We start from the raw sequence: 23,582 nt of genomic DNA on the forward strand, positions 1-23,582 counted from the left end.
GCTGAGGACGTTGATGAAGGGAAGAACTGCTTCTCATCGAGAACGAGGAATATGGGTTTATTTACGGTATTTAAATCAATCTAACATGACTGCTTAAGAAAAAGAGTGTCAGTCCAACATGACTGCTTAAGAAAAGTGTGTCGAGCATTCGCACCACAGCAGTTTTTAAACACTCGGTCCTCCCGCGATACAAGGTGATGCGAACGTTCGCTTACTCATTGTAAACTCGCCGCCGCCCCGCAGGACAGTTTACACACACAAAGGCACCCACGGGCGAATGTCTGGAACCGTCGTCAGAGGGGAGCCGTTCCGGGTAGCTCGGAGCCATTCTGGGTAGCTCGTTGTCCTGCGTCCCGGTCGGCGCGTGGGAAGCAACAAAAAACGGCTTTCCCGCGGCAGCTCGCGCACGCGTAGCAGATCAGGTCCGCACTGGGGAGTTCGGGCACAATAGTTCGCCCGCCGAACTCATTCCGTCACAACGGCGATGGGGCTAGAGGATGGCGGCGGTTTCAGCACAAAGCCCGCTTCATCGAACGCATCCTAGCTGAAGCGACGGAGAGTGGGGGATGCGCGTCTTGTTCCCCAGTCGTAATTGGGTGCCAATCCTGCATTGCAGCTCGCCATTCTTAACAATGTCTGCTAGTCACAGAGTTAGCATACTTTCTTAGCTGCTTCGTGCGCTGTGACGAGGCTGCTGCGCGCCCGCGATGTTCTTTTAATGCGAGGTATTCTCCGAGTACAGCCGGCTTTATCTATCTGGCTATCTGCGTTCAACAGCATGGCCTCGATGCGTTCTGCCTCCGCTAGAAGAGCGTATTGGAGTGGACAAGGCCACGATCCACGCGTGGCGCAGTTACGCTACATCGGCGAAAACAACACGCTCTACAGTCTTGTGTAGGAAACAGAATATGTCCTACCGCACGCCGGAGTAGCTGGAACACTGCGCACCGCGCGCTAGCTTGGCTGATCAGCAGCTTACTGTTCGGGTTCACTGAAGCGATCGTGTTGCGTTTGCGCCTTCGACAACTGCAGATGAGCGCTCGCTCGACGCGCACTTGTCCGCTAGCGCTGCGGCAACACCTGATCGCCGCGCTGCTGCGGGTTCCCGTTTAAAGCGCAGTATAAAATTTTAGCGATCTTACCGTCTCCGGCATGACGTCTCCGACTTACCGGCAGCTGCCTGGCACGCTGAAACGCCGGGCTCGGCGACCGATCAGACCGACCTTAGACCGACAAGACCGACCTAAAGAGGGACCTTAGACCGGCCAGACAACTACCGCCATCTGTAGTAAAAATGAGAAGAAAGGGGGGTTAACCGAAGGGCCCGATTTTTATTAATCGTATCATGAGAAGACACGATCGCAGGACAAAATAGGGGCATCGCACGCGTAATGCGAAGACGGGATCGTTCCGCACCTGCGGCAAGTTTTTTTCATCCACTTTCATTGCCCTTAATTTATCGTTTCATTAATTCACTTAGTAAGGAAAAGTAATTTCCGCTATGTTGTCCTTGGTGTCTGTTGGCTTCTCACCATCTGTAGTAGAGGGTGATAATTAGCTTAGGCTTATAGATAAAGCACTGGGCTTCGCACGACCTGCTTGAAGGGGTTCGGTCTGCATAAACTCGCGGCCAGACAGGCCGCGCAGCGGCCATGGTCAAGCTTCGGCTATTTCGTTCTGGCAGCATTGCATTCCTGCATGACTTGCCGCCCCATCTACACCATTGTCGCCGCGTCGCGCTCTCCATCGTGACATGCAATGTGCGGTTCCTGCTCGTTCCTGGCTCTGTGTCAGAAAGGATTTCCTACGTGTACTTCGACGTGGCCGATGTACAGACGCGCGAAACATCATAATGATGCACTACCGGAATTGATCGCTCGAGAATGTCGCCCTTGAATACGACTTACCTTTGAACGTTACCTTTGGTTTTCGTGCGCCGTCGCGGCATATAGCAATTATAGTGAACTCGAGAAAGCGTTTGCCAAGCAGTCGTGATGGGTCAGCGACTGTGCTGTTGAAGTGCAGCTTCGTCTACTGCAGTTCACATGCTTTGTGTGCGTTGGCTGGTCCGCGTCGCACTTGCCTGCCGCGCCGCGGTGCGCGCTTGCGCTCGGAAAGCTGGGACACGAAAGATATGTTGGGCCTTCTTTTACTCAGCGTTGCGTACTGCACAGCCATTGCGCATGCTCGAGTACGTATTCGAGCACCCGACGGCCACGCAACGCATCGGCATTCTTGCAACAGCTCAAATCACGTGCGCAACCGGGACAACGCACGCCGAGAGAGACGTCCGTCAACTCGCAATTATGACGAGCAAGCAACGCGCCTGGTTGCCTAGGTGCAACGTGGCGCAACTGAGTGATCAGCAGTTGCGTACGATTCTTCAGTATGCGCCATATCCGCATCGCTACCGCTTTGCCGCCAGGTGCACGCGCCGTCTGCATAGGCACTGTTTAATAGCTGCTAATAGCAAAATTAGGCAATTACCAGCCCCGCGGCTTTGCCAAGATTCCTTGAGAGTATACGCTAGGCATTTATAGTCACTTTAGTCCATGTGAAATTTCGTTGCAGTTTAGTTTACCTTTAATGCAGGAATGGCTGCACTCTGAAAAGAAAGCTGGGAGGTCGCACTTGTAGAAGTGTGTGCAAATCTGCAAGCCTGCCATGTTAAGGCGATCAGTGCATATCTGCAAGACCCCACTGGACCACGAATGACCACCAGATATCCAGGGGACAGCAATTGGTGCACATTCAGAGGTCCAGCTGTTATCTGCCCATATTTGCCGGGTGTACTAACGACATCCTAGGAGCTTAAAGTGCAACCAAGAGGGCCGTGCAGCAAATGTCCCGTGGATGTCAAAGCTGGATATTTGGATGTCCTAAGGATGTATACAACAGGCTATTCGCTCTTTCAGAATGTCCACAGGACATCCAAGCATACATATATGGCAAATATGGGATGCCCGAGGGATGTCCATTTTTTTTATTTCATTGCATATATGCCAGCGCCAGATGTGGTCTTCTGCCACTCAGGCCAATGCCATAACATCAATGCTGTTATAACATTCACATGCATGTCTTTTTTTACTGCAATATAAGTGCTGTAACACACAAACAATTAAGGCACTGATTTTAATGAAAACCCATCATACTGGTAAACAGCTAGGAACAGACACTTTTACAGCATCTTTAAAATTTATTTGGGATACAAAAGCAACACACCACAGTCAACATACACGCTTCCAGATGTCAGGCTGCGAGCTAGACACTACAGCACTTATAAGCAACTGTGGGCAATCATCACATAAATGTTCTTCAGTAAAGTAGGCCTTGGCTACTGCGGAAGTTATGTGACATGTATGAAAAGGTCAGCAAACTGGGGTCTTCTATAGGCTGGTTGTCTCCGGACAATGCCGTATGGCCATCTTCAATGACCTGTTTCCTTTTCAGTGATACTTCAGTCAATCTACATCTGAAACATCAGGTATATTGATCCATCCTGAACATTGCCGATTAAAAAAAGTACTCTTAATGAACCATGCAATCATGCACGTTGAACATACTGAGGCAAACATGCAAATTATTTTTTACAGCTTACTAATACATGTTTCAACACAAAACAGAAAAATGTAATCTCCTATAATTTAAGCCAAGCCCTAGCCGCAATACAACAATTGAACAGAACTATATAAATGCCCAAATGACAGGTGCACAAACCTGATTTGTCCTGCATTGTTTGAAATTTTCATACATTATTTTAATGCCTTTCATGACGCTTTGCTGAATACCAATTGTAACACTTTGAGTCATAGTATTGTACCCTGTGCATTCCAATTTTAGACACGGCAATGACTTTCGACTGCACATAGTGCAGTTACAACTGCACATAGCAAATAGCTGGCCACCGCATTCCTGCAACGGCGAAACAGCTCAGTTATATACTCGAGACGCAAACAAAGTGGGCTATCTGCATGCACGGCAACATCTCCACAGTATAAAGACAATTTTATGTGTCAAATAACTTTGAACACGACAAGGATCCGTGAGCGTGTCTGACTTTGTTGCAAAGGTTCATCAGTCACGGATGTAATGTCACTTCCGTTGTGATGGCCAGCTGTTATGGAGAGCTCCTGTCAACACACAATCAAATATATAGAGCATGCAAAATTCATTACAATCGCTTCACTTACCATTCGTTCTTCTGGTTCAATTTTGGCAAAGACACGAATGGCTGTAACGAAATGCACGGGCACTACCGACAACGTTAGTGTTGATATCCAGACTACTTGGCTGTGCGCCTCCGCATGGTAGGGATGTAGTTTGGCAGCGCGGAGCCGCGATGCGGCAACTACGAACGCAAAATTAGCACGTAAAGACTGGCTGGCACATTTTTTGTGCTAATTGAAGAATTAAGTTTCTGGTATTCTCTTAAATGACAAAGCATAAGCTGTATCACCACCAAAAACATTTGCTTTGTCACATACAGGTTACCTGTACTAGCATGAGTAGTGACATGGAGGAAGGAAAATGATAGAAGGGAGCATGCCGCAATGGGATTGAAGCCAACCTGGTGGCCCAACACATGAATGCACATCAAAGTTTGCAGTTAGTTTTAGTGTTCCCGCTCTGCAGGCAGAGCCACAGCAGTGAAGCTGAACAAGCATGCATCGAATAAAAACTATTGGCATATAGCTACTGGGAACCAGCAAATCTCGATTCTTCCACCGTGATCTCGACGAAAGAGATCACGTGTTGGGCCACTGCTGTGGCTTCATGGAGCGTTCACTTGCCATGGCTGGGGGTGTAATGCTCCCTCCTATATTTTCCCTTCCTCCATGGGTACTTGCGTAGCGTGAAACGTTTACTGTACACTAGACAGTTGAGAAGAGAAAACACGCTACATATCATATACCAACATTCGATTGTCTCTCTGAGGCCAAAAAATCTAGCTCCAGGCAATGTCCGGTGTCAAATATTCTATAGTAATGACATACGTAGAATATCCGCTGGATAAAACTCATCAGCTCTTCATAACCTAATTGTCCACAGAGCATACCCATAGTATTACTGTCGGTATGGTGGCTAGAAGGGCAGGTGGGCACTTCGTAGTCTGCAGCGGATGGCGAAAGGTGTAGCACTTGTTTGTGCCAAGAGAAGGTGGCACACACATCTCTTTTTATCTCCTTCCTTGGGCAGAAGCATAGCACATACGCACGCATAGGTTTCCTGTGGTACACATCTGCTGCTGTGTTTGTGTTGTCCTAGGCAAAACTTTGAAGCGTTCTCATGGCGTAAATAATGGTGGACAAACCTGTGAAGCGCCAGACGCACCGTTTTGCACCCGGATGCTCAACTACTGGGTACGTTTCAGCCAGAAAGGCAGGCATCAAAAAGTCTGTTTTTACCGTTCCGAATGACGAGGACCCGCTGAAAGCATGGCAGCGGGCCGTTCCACTTGGAGACAAGCCTCTCGACCAGACTTCAGTTCTGCGTGAGCTGCACTTCGAGCAACGGTTCATTGTGAGAGACTACACAGACATCGTGAAAGCAGAAGTCGTGATGATTCCTCGCAAGCGCCCATAGCTTACTGAGGATGCAATACCGACAACCTTCCTGGACACTCTGTGTTATCTGGGGAAAATATTCTCCAGAAGTGCCAGTCCAGGACACCATGAGGAGAAGTGCTCAATAAGAAAAGAAAAATGTATGAGACTGAACCACCTTCGATGCAGAATGACAGCCCCTCGGATGGGCAGTGGACTGTGCACCTGTTCCCGGCGTGTGTACGTCGGAAAGGCTGGGTCAATGAAAGGCAACAAGCTTCTTAGTAAATACTGGTCTAGGTGCCTACTTGCAGATGCCCCGGAGGCTGTCGTATTTACTGTTGTTGTGGAAACCTATGACAGTTTGTGCTTTAAGGAACTCGTCCTGTGTTTGGCTGAGGATGCTTGTTACCACTGTTCTGGGTTTGTACAAGTGGTCACTGTGAAGAAAGTGGACGTGCTTGATGCGGAATCTATGGAGAGCCTGCTCCATTTTCTTAATGAGATGAATGTGTGCTCAGAGTTTAAGCAAAGTGCTATTCCACAGTAGCAATGCCAGAGCTCCATTCAATCAAAGCACAGAGTGCATGGAAATAAATTGCACAGCAAGAACTGCTCAGGGATTTTTCAAGATCAGAGGCCCTGTACCCACTGCAGGTATCTAAGGAGGCTGTTTTTTAACCAAGCGTCCTATAAGAAGAGGAAAGGAAGAGTGGCTACTGGTTGGCGTACTTCAAGGAAACTGATTCAGCAGAGAAGGCAGCTGAGGCGGAACGGGCAAAAGGTAATCAAATGGAAACATTGCTTGCCAAGATGAAGGAAGTTAATTCTGCCCTCTCTGAGTCAAACCTTCAGGAGTGTCTGTCTGAGCTGCCTGAGAAGCAGTGGCAGCAAATACAAAGGTGGTTTATAGCAACGAAAAGGAGAGGTACACAAGGAATGAAGTACAGTGATGAGTGGCTTCTGAACTGCATTATAACAAGGATGAAGAGTCCAAAGTTATATGAACATATTTGAAAGCACAAAATAATGGTTCTGCCCTGCAAGAGCTGTTTGAACAAATACGTGAGAAACCATAAAAGCAACTTTGGGTTCAATGAAAACGTCTTTGCTGTCATCGCAGAAAAAAGCCAAAACTATGCACAAGTTGCAGAGGCTCTGAGGTCTCTTGATTGACGAGATGAAGCATTTGGAGAGCCTTAAAGTGACAAGCAGCGGATCTATTGAAGGCTTCGTTGATTTGGGTAAAAACACTTCTCGAGGCCAAAGCACGCAAACATGTGATCATGGTCTGTTAGTGTTGTACCAGCCATTTTCAGGCAATTTTCAGCAGATCTTGGGAGTCTTTTGGTCACATGGAAGCATTAACGCAGATGTTCTTGCGAAGATCCTAGTTGATACAACACTAGCTAGTGTGGCCTTTTTGTCGCTTTTGTGACCACAGATGGTGCATCCCGGAATAGAAGTGGCGTCAAAGGAACTTCAAGCTCAATTGTTTGCAAAGTAAAGCACTCTGCAGATCACAGCAGAAGCCTGCACTTCTTACCGGACTTCCCGCACCTCATGAATTACGGCCACAACAGGGTTATGTCAGTGGGTCTCCAGGTGCCTTAAGGAAGGGTTGGAGGTTGAAGGCATGGAAGTGTGACAATAGGGACATTGTACGGCTCAAAGCAATGCCTCGTGTTACAAGAGTTGTCATCGAACCAAATAGGTTTGAAAAATTAAACTATGCTGTCACTTTTTTCAGTGATGAGATAATCAGAGGCCTGTATGCATATAGGGAAGAGATCGAGGGAACATGGGATATCGGCTCCAGGAAAGCAACTATACGCTTTATCAGAAGAATGGCTAAGCTTATTGCACCCATGACTTCCCGCTGTAGCCGTGATGCCATGCGCCCAAGTTCACCAGTCTTGGCTGAAGTGAAGGATTTTGTTGCCTACTTATATGTGTGGGAGGTACGGGTATGCCAGATTTGCCTGCTACTTTTGCCTCAACTTGGTGGCTGTGCTGCTAAACAGACATCTCACCAGCTTCCTCCCTTTATGCAGGTGTTCGTCCGAATAGTCATCTTGACGCTCATTCCTGTCATCTACCCTTCTTTGACTTGCTCCCTGCCCGCATGCGTGGTGCCACCCTGCGACAGCGCCGTACAGCACTGTGCTTCAACGAGTATGCCGGATTTGTCAGCTACTTTTGCCTCAACTTGGCCAACAACGATGCCCGTATTCAGGCTGCCATCCCATGGCAATGACGGGTGCACTTTCTGTGCATCAGTCCTACCAGTTTCTGGTGCTTGGGAGTGGGAAACAACACCACTATCTGAGCCTGTGGTCCTCATTTCATCGTGGCAGAAACCATCGACAGCAACTCCTGGGAACGCCGGCTTTAAAACTGCCTCACCCTTCTACATCCCTCTGTGGGCTTGTTGGCTGTGCTGCTAAACAGAAATCTGACTAGCTTCCTCCCGTTATGCAGGTTAGGCCACCATACAGCCTATTTACTAAAACATCTAATAATTACTTTCTGGTCCAGCTGCCAAGCCTGCAGTGTTTTCTAATTACTGTTGGTGGTTGCATATCGGTTGTACACCCTTTTGCTGCGCGCTGGAGATATCGAGACAGATCCTGGTCCTGACACGGCTGCCATTCTTGCAGAATTAAAAAAGCTGTCTGCAGGACAGTCTAAATTGCTGGGCGAGGTGAAAGACTTAAAAACACAATTGAAAGAAACAACCAATGCCCTTTCGGACCTGAGTAAGAGACTAGCCACTGTGCAAACTAGCTCTCAGCATATGGAACCCATGTGACAGCAGCTGCAGTGCGTACAAACCGACATCGTTCACACTGTTTGTCGTGTCTGTACACTGGAAAGCCGACTAGAGGATGCCGAAAACTGCTCTATATGAAGTAATCTGACATTTTATGGCATATCTGACACTTCTTTCGAATTCTTCGCACGCTCAGAGGAAATAATTCGCCACTGCTCCGAGTACCTAAACTTAAGTGCAAAACCTGATGAAATCAAGCGTGCGCATCACCTTGGACGCCAAATTCCCGGCCAAAACCGTTCCATTATCATTAAATTTTGCAATTTTAAAACAAAAGAGGCAATTTTGGTAAACGGCCTAAAGTTGAAGGGTACAGCATTCGGCATTGGCGAAGATTTTTCCAAACAAACTCAAACCGCGCACAAGCACCTTATCACATGCATATTCGAAAAGCAAAGCCGTACCTTTTTCACTTTGGTATAAAACCTTGCATGTTGGACCCAAGCGATTCTTTATGACGAGTCATCCCAACAAGTCAAGGAATTATAGCTACCATGCAACAACTGACAGACGGTTCAATGTTCTACACCTGTTCCCGAACCGCTCTTTTCTTTATCTGTCATTTTTTCTAACATATGCAGTTTTCTTCCTAAACGTAATATCATATCAAACCTTCTGTCATCATCTGAAAGTAATCTTCTCGTACTCACCGAAACATGGCTTTTTGATGACGTTTCTGACGTAGAAAAATTAATCCTCATCGACTTTCCTAATTTTGCTGTGTTACGCAAAAATAGGCGAGGTCTAGAGGGGGAAGTGTTCTTATTGTTGTGAATAAGCAGCTATCCTGCTCCATGATTGATGTAGCATCTGAACTAGAAATCCTATGGATAAAATTCAATGTTAATCCAGAGCTGCTACTTCTCGGTGTATGTTATTGCCCCCCTAACAGCCCTGCTGATTTTCCTCTCAAACTTAACAATATCCTGGTCCACTTAGCCAAAAAGTACTCCAATGCATGTATCTTGCTCTTCAGAGATTTCAACTATCCAAACATTGACTGGTCTTCTGCACAACTACGTTCAAATCAATCAGGTGCTAAGGACTTCCTTGATGTTTGCTTGAACTTTAACTTAATGCAATTAGTAACTAAACCAACACGCTTAACACAGGCTACTGAGAACATTTTAGATCGTAATCTAACCACTCATCCCAAAAGTCTGTCAACCATTAACTACCTTCGCGAAATTAGTGTTCATAAAGTAATCCGTGCCACCTTCACCTTTATTCCCAGCTTACACCGTTCTCACAAAAAGTCATCCCCCTCTACGACAAAGGCAACTGCGCTGCAATAAATCAAGAACTACACGACTTTTATGAAATTTCGAATCAAATTTTCATTTGTGCTCTGTGGAAAACAACTGGTCTCTCTTTCTGAACTAACTTAACGCCCTAGCAGAGAAGTACATTCCAGCTTCGGTACATTCCTGTACATTCCAGCTGTCGGTGAGCACGACCGGTTAATCGTGCTAACCGACATCAGCCATGGTTTAACAAAACACTTAAAACTCTCGAGAACAAAAAGAAACGTCTTTTTCGATCCGTAAGAATGTAATCAAGCCCCGGTGCCTGGGAAAGATACGACGAGTCTGAGCATGTTTACTTGGATGCTGTCCGCAGACATAAGCACTCGTTTTATCACAACGACCTTAACCGCATGATAACGGATAACCCAACAAAATTTTGGCACATCATTAATCCCCACGCACCCCATACTATCAGTATCCCAAAGGAAATGGGTGATCCTTTATCAGACGCTGACTGCACTAACATTTTTAACACATCTTCTTCAGTTTTCACCATGGAATCCAATACACCCATTCAAAGCATTTCTGCTCCTGCTATGTCATAAATGCCTGCCATCATTTATTCATTAAACGGTATCTGCAGCATAATAGCAAACTTCAAGATGTCATCGTCTGCTGGCCCTGATAAAATTACTTCAAAACTCCTAAAAAGCACTTAAATCATTTCTGCTTCTTTTTTTAATCTTGCTGTTTTCCCAATCATTAACCGCAAGTAACATACTGATCGAATGGAATGTGGGCAAGGTCGTTCCGGTCTACAAATCAGTTAATAGGAACTCACCACTAAACTACTGCCCAGTTTTCATAACAAGCGTCCCTTGCAAAATCATGGAACATGTCATTTTCTCACAATTAATGGACTTTCTCAACTCGAACGATTTTTTTCATTCATCACAGCACGGTTTCCGCAAGAGACTTTCTTGTGAAACTCAGTTGGCCATCTTTCTTCATGATCTGCATTCAAACCTATATACTAATACACAGACTGAGGCAATTTTCCTCGATTTCGCAAAAGACTTTGACAAAGTAGCTCATCAACGCCTGCTTCTCAAACTTTCACAGTTGAATATTCACCCTAACATTCTAAGATGGATAACAAGATTTCTTACTAATCGCTCACAGTTTGTGCAAATCAATAATAGTGCTTCTAACCCCACTTCCTGTAACATCAGGCATTCAACAGGGCTCTGTGCTAGGACCCCTCCTGTTCTTAATATATATTAATGACCTACCACTCAATGTCTGTAGTCACATCCACGTATTTGCTGACGATTGTGTTGTCTACAGCACCGTAACTAACATCATTGACCAAATATTGCTTCAGAACGACCTCAACAATATTCAAAATTGGTGTGATGACTAGCTAATGCTACTTAGTCCTTCTAAATGCTAAGTAATGTCAGTAACCCGCCGTCGAAATCTTCTTGTATTCTCTTATGTAATCGAAAACAAGCCTATTGAACCAGTTAAATCTTTCCAATACTTAGGCATCACTATTTCTCGCGACCTTGACTGGTGTTCACACGTGAATAACATTATAGCATCTGCTAACAAAAAGCTGTTTTCTTTAAAGGGACACTAAAGGTTACTATTAAGTCAACGTGGACTGTTGAAATACCATCACAGAAACCTCGAAACGCTTGTTTCGTGCCAAGGAGAGACTTATTTTAAGAGAAAATGCGTTCTGAAGCGTCCGCGTACCTCTAGCGCAGTTCAAATCGCCCGCCCTCCGATCGAGGAGTACTGACATCATGGTCTCATAGTGACGTTGCGCCATCGGTGAGTAGAACGGCGTCCGCAGACGGCGCTACGGCTTTTCTGCGCAAAACGCGAACGCGCGGCCAGAAACAGAGCCAAGACAGAGCCGACAGTAGAGCGAAAGCGGGAGTATGGTGGCTAGCGGAAGGAGAAACGAATTACGTCCCACATTACGTCCCACGGCACACGGAGAGTCCGTTTTCGTTAAACTATAGGCTGCGGCGAGCTCGCAGCGTGGTCGGCGTGGTCTATGAGAAGCGACAAGCCTTTTCGCACTCGCAGCAGGGCATAAAAATGTGCGAATCGACACAAAACTCGGCCTAGAAACATGCTTCGCCACAGCCAGGGCTCAATACGACCCAAGCTGGCACGACCCAGATGTCGTTTCCCGCACCGCCACCAGGCGCCGCTACTATACCTCAAACTCCAGCGCAAGACGCCCATAAGCTGGTACTTCATTCTATGACGCTAACTTCGACGCTCGTCGCAATGGACCCTGACACCGACAGATTGGCTCGCGATGGTGGGCTCAACTTCAGCGATTTGAGCACCGACGAGCGCGACCTGCTGCTGAGGGCTCACACTGCCGGCGTCGTTGCGTACTACGACGGCGGCCTCGAGACACTGGCTCTCCGGAGCGGGAAAGCAACGAGGGCTTCCCACGACATCACATGGACGTGGCATTCTCGCTGCTTGTTCCAAATGAAAGTTTCGCGAGCCAGCAGAACCCTCACAGCACGACGCGATAACGAAACTACTGAAACTCCAAAGCGTGCGCGGCGCAGAGTCGAGCGCGCAGAGTCGAGCGAAAACGAAACCTTTCGAACACCCATATTACTGAAGGGCAACGTCAAAAATGTTATTTTTTCTTAGAATCCAATAGACGTAGACAAGTAGCATATTTTTCCGTCTTATAATCGAATGAAATGATATTTTTAATACGAGTAGTTGAGTATTAGTAACACAAATTATGAGGAGTCCTTTCGTCATCGGGCTAGTACCGGAATGTTGCTGGGGGGTCTCAAATCGTGTCATGCATTTACCTCAATTTCTCGGTTACTAAAGCTCTGTTCGCGATTATATTGACGCCTTAGACATTCTAGAACATTGCTCTACCACTTTAACTTGAGTTTCTGGTAACCTTTAGTGTCCCTTTAAACGCCACTTACGAAAAGCTCCTCCCCACGTAAAACTACTAGCCCACAAATCGTTCATCAGACCTAACCTTTAATACGCTTCTGCTATCCAGTAAATTTACCTTATTAACACCCTTGAAGCCGTACGGAATTGCGCTGCTAGGTTCATTCCCTCAGCATATCCTTACAACATGAGTGCATCAACCTTAAAAGCAGACTCCAGTTTACCAACTCTTTCGTATTGCCGACGCATCGCCAGTTTATCATTATTTCACAAATATTTTTTACAGTCCGCTCGCCATCGCACCATACATTTCACCGCTGGCACAAACATCACGTTGTACTGGTCATTCATTAAGTGTCGCTCGCAGCAAAACGCACACTGTCACTTTTTCATCCTTGTTTTTCCCTCGTGCATTTGTAGACTGGAACGGCCTTCCTTACATCGCTGCCATCACCAGTTCATCTGCATTCACGGAAGAAGTGTCATCGATTCTTTCACCTTAACTATTGTTGTAATCCCACCCCTTATGTAATACCCCCGTGTGGGGTCTTTAAGAAAAAAAAGAAAAAAAAAGTAATTAGAAAGCTAGGTTTCCTCAGCCACAGTTCTGCAGAAGGGCTTCATGTTACTCTGGCAAGCAGTGTGTCTATTTTCGAATACTATGTAACAGCAAAACTTGGCTATCAGTACTTGCTAACTTCACAACTAAGTCAGGATCCTCTGGAGAATGTGTTCAGAATCTTGAGGCAAATGTCTGGAAGCAACAATCGTCTGACGCCGACACAGTTTCTATACTTTCAGCAAACTGTCCCGCGCTGTAGTTTAGCAAAGGCACCTGCAAGTGGAAATGTGTCTCCATTAATGCTGAAGAACCTCATAGATAGGAGCTGGAAGGACCAAAGAGAGGTCCAGAAGAAGCTTGATGAGCTCATGGACATTGGGTTTCTCAATGAAGTCCATGAAATACTCGCATCATCCAGCATCCCAATGGATTACGGCGCGATTGCTTCAGCAAGAAGTGACTCCCGAGTAATTTATTACGTCACAGAATATGTTGCAAGAGGGTTGATCAGAAAAACCAAATGTGATGATATGTGCAAAAGCGCTCCTTCATCCACCTGATTCTGAAATTAAAAAAAAAAATTAAATTGTGTCATTTTACATGCCAAAACCACGATCTGATTAAGAGGCATGCCGTAGTGGGTGACTGGAAATTTTGACCACGTTCGGTGCATGTTAAATTTAGGTGCATGTTCAAGAACCCCAGGTTCAGAAACTGGGGTTCTTTAACGTGCACCTAAATCTAAGCACATGGGTGTTTTCGCATTTCGCCCCCCTCGAAATGCAGTCGCCGTGGCCGGGATTCAATCCCGCAACCTCGTGCTTAGCAGCCCAACAACATAGCCGCTAACCAACCACAGCGGGTTATTCTGAATTGCCTGTGAATGCTTGTTTAATCAAAAAAGTAGACAGAGGAGGACTGCTTTAGCCATTTGATGAACTTCAGACTTTTATTGCAAAGATGGAAGACTCATTCATATACTGCTTCAGCTTCAGCAAACTGAAAGCAAATTGCATAATGGACCTGACTTCTGTGCTAGCAAGAATTTCACTGAACCATGTTGGCTGCAAACAACACTCGACAGATGTAACCAACAGCCTCATCAAGTTTTATGCAAAGGCAGGGCTACATTTCATAGTAAAAGTAGAAAACAAGCCACGTGAGGGCAAACGGCAGTGAATGCGCTATTTAAATCTTCGTCGAGTTACATGAACATGCCTGGACTTATGCTTTCCTCTGTGATTTAGAACTGCTTTTTGCTTGAGATTTGTGATGATGTACAAAAATAAACATGCAACCTTTCAACTCTCTGCATGCTGTGTCTGTATATGCGCGAGTCGAGATGTGGAAAATCTACCAAACACGAAACTTTTATCTGATAGACAGAAAGTGAAAAAACGCAAAGTAAAGGAAATAATAAACTGCCCTTGAATGCTGCATATGCTTTAAAATGGTTAGAGGAAGTTACAACCTTTTGTAAATGTGAGCATACACTCGCTTCTGCATCTAAGTTTGCAACGGTTTATGAAGCAGTCTGATCGCGGAGCAAACCAGCTCTTGGGTGCTACCTCCAAGGTTTGCATGGCACTAGCAATAGCTCATTGGCATCGCTACACTCCGTACTTGCATCTCTGTGTAAAGCATCCCACCAGCTAGTACAATACTCTGCCAGATTCCACTCATAACCAGGTGTTTGGAAGCTCCACAGATACCTCCCACCTTGATTGCGGCGCACCTGGCCAACTCAGCCGCAAGGCGTCCGCCGCGGCCAACCGGTCTAAAAAGTCACGACAGCACCTCCGCTGCTGCCATGATCTGTTGCTACACTCTGCGGCGGGTGATGCTTCTGCCTCCACTTCTAGCCCCCATAGTATGGGACTGGAATGTTCAGATCTTATCTGTATGTCCAGTGGATATCAGTGGACATTCTGTGCTGGACGTCAGCATTCGTACCTTATTCAGGTGTCTATGAATGCCCTCTGCTGGATGTGGACATTCGGGCTTATCTGCATGTCCATCAGATATTAATGGAACATTGGGACATTGACTGTAGAGGAAAGCGCAAACCAATGCTGAAGTTTTCATCTGCTTGGACAATGTCACATGCAGACCGCGGGAGTTTTACTGTAATTCATGCTAAATTGAAGTACTCAAAGATGCGTCCCGTGTTACAGGTTGTTTCGTGAATCAAGTATAACTGGTTACATGTAACTGGTCAATGAAAAAGTGGTTGGATCACAGTGAACTTTACCGAGTAAACAAAGTTATCTATAAATCACAAAACTACCAAAACTGTAATTGATTACAGATAATTAATCACATGTAGTTTGTTACATACAAGCTTGGTGCAGGCAGGTTGATAGAAGGGGAATGGGTACAAAGTTAAGGGTATTTGCTGGATTATTTGGTGTCCGCACGGGTATGCTGTCCAAGCACAGCTTGTGGACCGACAGCCTGTAGCCATTCAGTCGTTTGTTCTGTTGGCACACTTTAGACCATCTGAAGTACGGAAAATGGAACAGCACAGTCACCATATTTTTAATACTTATTTCCTTAAACTGGCTGCCCAGTTCGCCCTGTAGCCCTATGTATGTTCAGTTAGCTATGCATGATATTTCCAAGCTCTCGACTTTGATCAACTGTTCTAAGAAATGAGAAATTGCCCGTTACTGTTGACATTCCGTCAGCATGTTCCAAACTTGTGGACAAAGCAGGTTCCCTTTTTGAGTCCGACGGAATAGAGGCGGCACCAAGATTTTCCTTAGTTCCACCTTTGCTTTTCTGTTGCAGCAAAGGTGTGAATGCGGTGGCCTGCATTCTTGTCAGGCTTTTCATCTTGCAGCTTTTTATGCGGGACTCCTGTACACTATCATGCACACTTCGACATGATGCTTATACAACCTATTATTATTATCAGTGGGGCTGCAGGGGAACGAGAATAACGCAAAAACTACTTCATCTACAAATTCGATAGACTCAAAGCTGGCCTAAGCGAAAGCACATGGGACCTTCTCGTGAATACAAGCAAGTACAGTGAATAATGTCTCCAGCAACAACAACAAGAAAAGGTGGGATTCATTAAACGACGATATCTGTTCAACTCGCCGCCTTCCTAAGCACACTAAAAAATTGGAGGATGCTTAAGCTTCACCTTTAAGAGTGGAATGTGACGGCATTAAAAGATCCCTGACTGCATCTTATGTAACCGTAGTGCTTACCGGGAAATGCTGGCGGTGAACACTATGCACGAAGGCGAGCTTTCTGGCAGAAATACGGCCTCTTCCATGAGCCGATTTTGAAAATAGTGCACAGCCGTGTCAAAAAATTACATCATTTTCAGGTTTCTGTTGTTTTGCACTTTTAATATTTCAGTCTGAGAATATTTAACATAAAAGGCATGCACTGTCGGTGGTTTCTTTCATGATGTTTGTTTGTCTTCTGTCATTCTCAAAATTTCGAGGAATAACTTTGTCAAGAATGTAAGGCAACGTATGAGCAACTTTAGTGATAGAATGCTGTGGCAATATAATCCGTGTACACTGCCTGTCATATAGCAAGGCACGGGGTATACATATACTGAAATATATACAAAGTGGATGTTGGTGGGCCGTGATTAGGTTGAAGGTCTCAGAAAATGCAGTACCAGTGCTAACTGACCGTGGCGTTGCCGATACAGTGCCTGCAACCAGGGCGTCCCTCCCGATCCACCCACTGCCTGTTTGCCTGGATTGTGCTGCTCAGACTAACAAGAAGGTAGAAGCCGGCCCAGGGGAACACCCGGGCCTTCTATCCAGATTCTGCTACCATTCTGTTACCCTGCCACTGCGTGTGAGCCACCTACAGCAAGCTACTGGTGACATGCGCTACTGAAGGCTCAGCTTGCCCTTTAACTGGCCCGTCTCCTCAGTCTCGACCCATCTCTGCACCACTGTTGATGAACTGTGAGACAATTATTCACATTTCGTTTCTTGCTAGTGCTAGAGCATGAAGCGTGCGACAGTTACCCAGGTGCACAAGGATGATGTTAGTGATCCATAGGACTCAGTAGTGTTTTGCTTGCTCTTCTGCTGTCACTGGGACCAAGTCGCATTTCAGCACTCTGTTTTGTGCTGTTGCCTTAGGTAAAACAAACCATGTTTCTGACCCTCAACTTTTCCCTGTCCTTCTTTTCACCTGTGTGCATGCAAACAAAGTGTTTTGAATGTCCCGATTATTAAATTTGTCAGTAACCTTTTAGGCTACTATAGATTTCTTATTCTAATTTGCCAGGGGTGGTTGTTGATAGCACACCCCTCAATGAGTGCAAGAAGTCAGGAATCGCCACACTAAGTGGTGGCACTGGTAGAGGGAAGAGGGCAAAGCAGTGACTCACAAACATGCATAAATACAACCCAGAAATGCAGGTCACAGCGATGAGGCATTGCATGCACAGGAATGAATTACAGTAGCTTAGGAAAATATGCGACATAAATGAGAGGAAATGTAGCATAAAGTACAGCAGGTAAGCCCAGTCACACCACTCTGCTTGTTCACTTGCAATGCCAGCTCATTTCTAGTCAATGACATTGTTAGGCAGATTGCAACCTAGATGGAACCTGCAGGAGAAAGGTGACACATAGGAGAGGTAAGTATATATGAAACTTATGACAGTCAGTGCCGGTTGTCAGGGGATACCTTGTAGGTGGACCGCAGGTTGCCTCGGCCCAGGGGAGCGTCTTGCATTGGGCCCAGGATCGGAAGCCTTATTTTGTGCCTGAGCACATCACGGTGGCAGTTCACTCAGATTCCATCCTGCTTACCTGTTGCGGAGAAGTGCACAGTCGCAAACCATCCACATCTCTTGGCACGAGTGTCCCTCAATTCCTCGCTGGTATTGACAGACACGAATGACATGCAGAAGAGGCCAATAAACACCTCACTGTGTTCATGCTAATCAATTCACCTGCCACGGACGTCGCTTCTTCGGCAACAGAGCACTCCGGGCGGACGTTTTAGGGTGTGCACTTTGTCCTGACCTCTAAATTCCTTCAGTTAACAGTCTTCCACATTTTCTTTATTCTTCACTTTCTTCTACTCCTAGCCATCTTTCCCAACATATATGTGACAAAACAAACACCCAGACTCTTTTTCATATTCTTGTCTAATCGCACTTGTTCACAAGGCTTCCATTATGCGTCATTATGCGTACCTATTTCTAGTTTTCTCTTTTCTTAAATATGCAAAACTTTTATTCCTGTTCAATTCTGAGCCATCGCACTTTCCTTTTACATCTTCTTTTCTTTGTTATAACTACTACTTGCAATTACCGTAATGTGAAAGACTCCTCTACTTTTCTCCACCTAATGTACACATGTGCACAAAGCTTTTATACATTGTATATGGGTCACTCGCGCATGTCATTTTAAGCCGAGTTAGACGGATTATTTGTCAAGAAGTCCATATATCAACATTTCTCTGTGCCAGTATATGAATTTTTTGTGTGCAAGGGAAGAGGAGGAGAAGTACATTTTGACGAACAAAAAGGAGGAGAAACCACCACTGCAGGTCCTACTGCTGCCCCTCAATTTGAATCGCCTGTGCCAAAACGGATGAAATTACATAATTTGCATGTGTCCTCTCCCTCTCTGTGAATCAGCCTGTGCTATGTCACCTGAGATGTGCCATAGTCTATTCCTCATTTCCATCATTTTCTTGCGTACAAAAGCTCTGTTTTCACTACAAATGACACATTCATTATTACTAGTAGCTCAATTTATAAATTTAGCTCTTGTACTTTTCTTTAACTTCCTTTTAAGGCTAACAAGTAAGCATAATGAGTCTGCAGAGATGTACACAAGAGCCTATGGTAACCTTGGCATTTCCTAATGCCAAGAGTTTATGAAGGTACAAGTGCGCAATGGGGCGCGGTGTCCTGGGCACTCTTAAATTTTGACGACGTCCTCACGCCTGCAGTAGGAAGCCCTGATGTCATCTACATTCCAACACTGTTCACGATTCTTGTTTTTTCGTTTCCTTTTGGCTAGTATGTAGCTTGCTCGTGCAGCTCACCACTTTATTTCCCTCTCTCCTGCCTCTAATAGCAAGACGACACTTAATGTACTTATCTAGCCATGCCACTTACAAAGCAGAGCTATACTGTGTCTTTTTCTTTTTCAAGTTTATCTAAACACTTTTGAACAGGAGTTGAAATTTGCTTATTCTGCCGCCAGATTTTTTTTCTTAATTTCCTGTGGAAGCTAGATAATGCAATTCATCTTCTTCAAGTGGCACACAGGAAGACGCAAACATTACCTGCATAAAAGGTCTATGTGTTAGTTGTGTAATTAACTTAATGATGTGCTTGAGGGCAGTTGTAAATGCAAAAGCGAGGAAAAGTAATATCCTTTTAAGACAGCCAGTCTCGAGATTTTCAACCGCAAAGATAAATTTCCATTCCACATACTAGTTTTCCAAAACCCTCCTTCAAGCTGTGCAGGAAGAAACTAGCTGGAATGGCAGTGTATCTTTTCTGGGTGGCAGATTTTGGAACCAGATATCCCTGAACTCGTACCATTTTCTGGATTTCTATGAAATGCGTATAACTCCATTATTAGCCGGGTTTCATTCCTGCAATTATAATGTGTGTCCTAAATTCAGTAATAAAAATTTCATGTGTTTACGTCATGCTCAACAAAAAATTATTGCAATATATGTATTTTTATTTGTATGTCACCTCCTTGCTAACTATGACAGCAAATGGACCCCTGTTACAGCCCTTGAAAAGGTTCTGGGATCACGCATGTATAAAAATATATTCTTATCTTTCTGTAAGAAACAACAGGAGTTCATTTATTTATGTTAGTGAAACTTGTTAATCAGCAAACAAAAATTGTGATCTAGTTGCGCAAGTGATGTCTGCCTTTTCCAATAAACCAACTGGATAAGCTGAACTGCGTCATTTGCCACAGCCAATTTTTTTTTATGTTTGAAGAAAAAAAGAAAAAGGTGGCATATTCTGAAAAGGCCACAATGCATGTCTTTGCCAGCTGCAGCTGTCCATTGCAGGGTTACACTGTTCAAGGAAAAATAGTATCAGAAGCTAGCGCTGCACTTTTGTGCTTGTTAATGGTAACGTCTTCTGTGAACGCACTTACGTAGGTTAATTCACTTATTTATTCTGATGCTGCAGCTTCCTAAAATTTCTGCTTTCTGTTCTTGTTAGTATGTTGAAAATGGCCACTATGGCCCTTATCTGTTTTGTTCGCACTGTGAGCTTTTACTGTCTTGTTTGTGCTAAGGGCGGATAAATTATATTTTACACGAAAGTGAGACTATCTCATGTTTTATGCTCTGTGTTATCATTCCTGTGATGACCCTTTTGTAGGCTTGTGGTATAAAGAAACAAACGAACAAGGAAACACACAGCAGCATTGAAAATTGCCAGAGTTCGTCAGGGCTCTAAGTGCTGGTCTATAATTTGCATATGCAGGGTGCGTTATGTATTAGACTACATAGCTTTGAATCACCATAGACATTAACATTCTCGCCCCATCTATTTAAGCGCTTAATTTCTCTTTCACCGATCCGTCTGTCACCTACCTAGCACATTTATTTGAGAGTATCAGCTTCCAGTCTGACCATTTGTTGTCTTAGTGGTCTTATACGCCAGTCACAGTGACTTCGGATCACCACTTTTTCATATGCCACTAAATCCTTTCCTTTCGGGGCGAGATAACATTTTACAGCCGATCGTCATCCATGACAGGCAAATAAGCTCTGGTAATGGTCAGACGTCATTCAGGCGATCGAGTTTCTCAAGCAGTTGGAGGCAATGATGAGCGAGAACACTGAAAGGTCAAAGATGGGCCACTGTGTAGCAGCTTGAAGTGGTAGAGTCAATAATTTCCAAGCTTTTGGTGCACGGTGTCATTAGGTGTCACTCCCGAGCAATGGATTTACACTTGCTTCCATGTGCAGGTGCTGGGCAACCCTGCAGGAGTGACTAGCTGTGAACTTCTGGTGCCATGTCACCCTCTGTGTGGAGTCCTGGTGCCCAACTTGCTATTCTGCTAGATTATGAGGCACACTCAGAGAAAGACTAACATCCACACCATGCTTTTGTGTTTGACATTTTGTGTTTTATTATCTATGTTATTTCTTCAAACAGTTTGTACTGTAGTTTTTTTGTATTATGACGGTTTTTAAAGCTACCCACCTGCTTGGACCCAAGGGTCTGCAGTATGTAATAAATAAATAAACATAAATAAAAACTCGCTAAAGGTTGACTTTGCAGAACCACCGCCGACAATCAGTGTGCACTATCTGATTAGAGCTTGCAGCCATAATCAGAGCCGCATTTAGTCAGTAGTTGAGGCTTTACAGAGTTTTATTCAACAGTTTTATTCAGCGGCGAAACACATGATGTAAACAATTGAAATGAATATAGATCGGTTCTAGTCTGAAATATCTTTGCTACTTGGGAAGTCGTCATTATGTTCTCAAATATCTTGCGCACCCAGGATGTAGTGGCACTTACAATGCTTCACATTGTAAGTGATTTGTAATCATTGTAAAATAGACTGCAGTTCTTCAAAACAGCTTGACATTAAACTAGGTGTCCCGCAAGGTTCGATATTAGGCCCGTTACTTTTCCTTTTATATGTTAATGACATTACGGAACTACAAAGAACACCCACAATAACCATGTTTGCAGATGACACTAGTTTATTCTTTACAGGTAGAACACTGCATGACATTGAGCATTCGGCCAATCTGTATTTAAATGATTTATCCGCATGGTTGCAACAAAACAAACTTCAGTTGAATGCAGTAAAAACAAAGTACATGATATTTAAGCCAATCAATAAGCATACAAAAATGACTAACTTACACTACAGAGGACATAACTTAGAACAAGTAAGTGTACAAAAGTTCCTTGGTGTATGGTTTAGTGAAGAGTTGTCTTGGACCCCCCATGTCAATTATCTGCTCTCCGAACTCACGAAGTCTGTTGGATGTATTAGAAAAATAGCTCCTCTTCTACCCCTTTGGCTAAAGCAATCACTGTATTACTCCCTGTTCTATTCTAAACTTTTGTATGGCATTCTGGTCTGGGGGACAACGACAAAAGGGAACTACGATAGGCTACAGCTGCTGCAAAAACGTGTCCTCCGGATTTTTGTGAACCACACCGGCCCTATTAGTTTGTTGCCGACACAACCACTTTTTCTTAGATTTGATGTTTTACCTGCAAATAAAGTATATTTATGGACACTGGCACAGCGAATATATAAACAGAAACTCCACAATATTTACACACCTGTCTTGGCGCAATATGACATCCGTAACCCCAACCGCAGAAATAAAAAAGTCAGAACAAATTATGGAAAACAGGATCTGGAATATCAGGTAATAGACATGTTAAATAACTGTGCTTCTATTCTGGATTTCTGCCTACCCAGAAAAACGTTCAAACGTGAACTGCGGTTCATTTTGTTTTCCGTCGACTCTGTTTTTGGTTGAAATTGTTAAGTTACAATGACAAATGTAAATTTCCGTTTCAATTGTTTACTTCCTTTTAAGTATTTTTGTGATATGAGCGAATCTTCAATGTGATTTTTAAAAAATAAACTGCCCATAGTGTTTAAGTACACCCATATTGTATAGAATGTATGATGTAGGTTGTATGCGTGTACTATTTGTAATGCCGCCTCTCTTTTGTTACCAGCTCTCTGCTGTACTGCTGTAGACTGCTCCTTTTGTTACAGGGGCAGAGACCTCGTCAGGCAATCATGCCTTTAGTCTCTGCCACCCGCAGGATGATGTGATTTTCCTGCAAATAAAACTGACTGACTGACTGACTGACTGACTGACTGACTGACCTCACTGCTATATTGTGGAGCTTATGTGCTGCATTGAACCTATACCCATAAATTAAAATGTTTCACCCCTGTGTTGCATGTATACTCCTAACACTGTATCATGTGGAGCATATCAGCTTGAGTGTACAAAATTATGCACAGGCTGCTAATCTGTGTGCTACTGGTCCTTTTTGTTGGTCTTGTGCTCCAACAAGCATATACTCACAGGTAAACAACTTATTGTAGCCTGCTGCTTTCATGCTTTTTGTCTGAAAACTTGGATCTCTTTTTAGTGGATTCCTGCCTTTTCCTTTGCACTATCAAGAACCACTGCAGAATCGCTTTTGATTCGGTGGATCGGAAAGCATTTAGGACGTTCCCAATTTGTTCTATACTCCGGACTGCCTTCTCATCAGGAATGTTCATCACGTGATCTTCACAGCCTTATGCAGCCGTCTATAATTGCAACTCCCAAAGGTTTAGTTATTCTTAATAACAGTCAGATGAAGCCAGGGAAAGTGTACGGGAAATTAACTGCTCTCTTTAATTTAGCTGTAGAAACAAGAAACAAAAGGGAAATGGAAGGCGCACAAAAAGACA

At 44.5% G+C, this 23,582-nt stretch overlaps 1 long non-coding RNA gene across 1 annotated transcript; it reads left to right on the forward strand.

The window, feature by feature from the left end:
• Positions 1-1,275: 1,275 nt before the first annotated feature.
• LOC142587724 (uncharacterized) lies at positions 1,276-22,580 on the forward strand. The gene is made up of 3 exons (XR_012829614.1): positions 1,276-1,421; positions 16,820-17,084; positions 21,100-22,580. It is a non-coding gene; the product is annotated as an uncharacterized LOC142587724 (long non-coding RNA).
• The last annotated feature ends 1,002 nt before the right edge of the window (positions 22,581-23,582 follow it).

The sequence above is a fragment of the Dermacentor variabilis genome, chromosome 7 (assembly GCF_050947875.1).
Source record: "Dermacentor variabilis isolate Ectoservices chromosome 7, ASM5094787v1, whole genome shotgun sequence".
In the NCBI taxonomy this organism is placed as follows: domain Eukaryota; kingdom Metazoa; phylum Arthropoda; class Arachnida; order Ixodida; family Ixodidae; genus Dermacentor; species Dermacentor variabilis.